Here is a 791-nt window from a genome sequence, read left to right on the forward strand (position 1 = left end):
CTATGCTTTAATTATGCTCAATTTGTAACAATGAAAATACATCCTGCCTAGCAGATGTTTACATGACGATTCATCACAGTAGCCAAATTACAGTGATGAAGTAGCAACAAAAATAATGTTAGGCTGGGGGGTCACTACACTTGAAGAACTGTGTGAAAGGGTCGCAGCATTAGGAAGGTTGAGAACCACTGGCCTAGGAGGAAGGAGGTGGTGGCCGACCTTTGCAAAAGCCGGCCGATGAGAACCTTATGACTAGCAGCGTCTTTGCTGGTCTTAGGGGACGTTCACTGCCAAGCTCACTGCCTGTTGTACAAGGTGTAGCCGCATGTCGATGTCCAAGGACGTAAAGAATCTGGACAGCTGTGGGTTGTTCTTAGTAGCAGTTCCAGGGACAGATGAGGGGCATTAATGTCTTGTTTGTTTAGCGTGCCTTTGCTTGACTTCCATCACAAACACAGGCAAGAGCGTTGAAGGTAGAGCATTCAGCTGGCACGAAGCCACCCAACAAAAGCGGGCTTTCCCCTCTCTCTCTCTCTCTCTCTCTCTCTTGTGTTTGTGTTTCAGAGCAAGAGGGACAGAGGGATCGCTCTCTGCCCCCTCTGCCTGCCTCAAGGGGGGGCCCCAGGTGGATCCCCCAATCCTGGGAGCTGTCAGCACCCTGCCACTATCCCACCAACCTTGGATCCATGCAACTTTGTACCCACTTGCTTCCCTTTTCTGTGTCACTGGCCTGCAGAGGGACTTACGGACTAGCATCGGACTTACAGACTTGTAGGTCTCTCTCTCTCTCT

The sequence above is a fragment of the Echinops telfairi genome, unplaced genomic scaffold (genome assembly GCF_000313985.2).
Source record: "Echinops telfairi isolate 266 unplaced genomic scaffold, ASM31398v2 ScPeMD7_5592;HRSCAF=6446, whole genome shotgun sequence".
Lineage (NCBI taxonomy): Eukaryota > Metazoa > Chordata > Mammalia > Afrosoricida > Tenrecidae > Echinops > Echinops telfairi.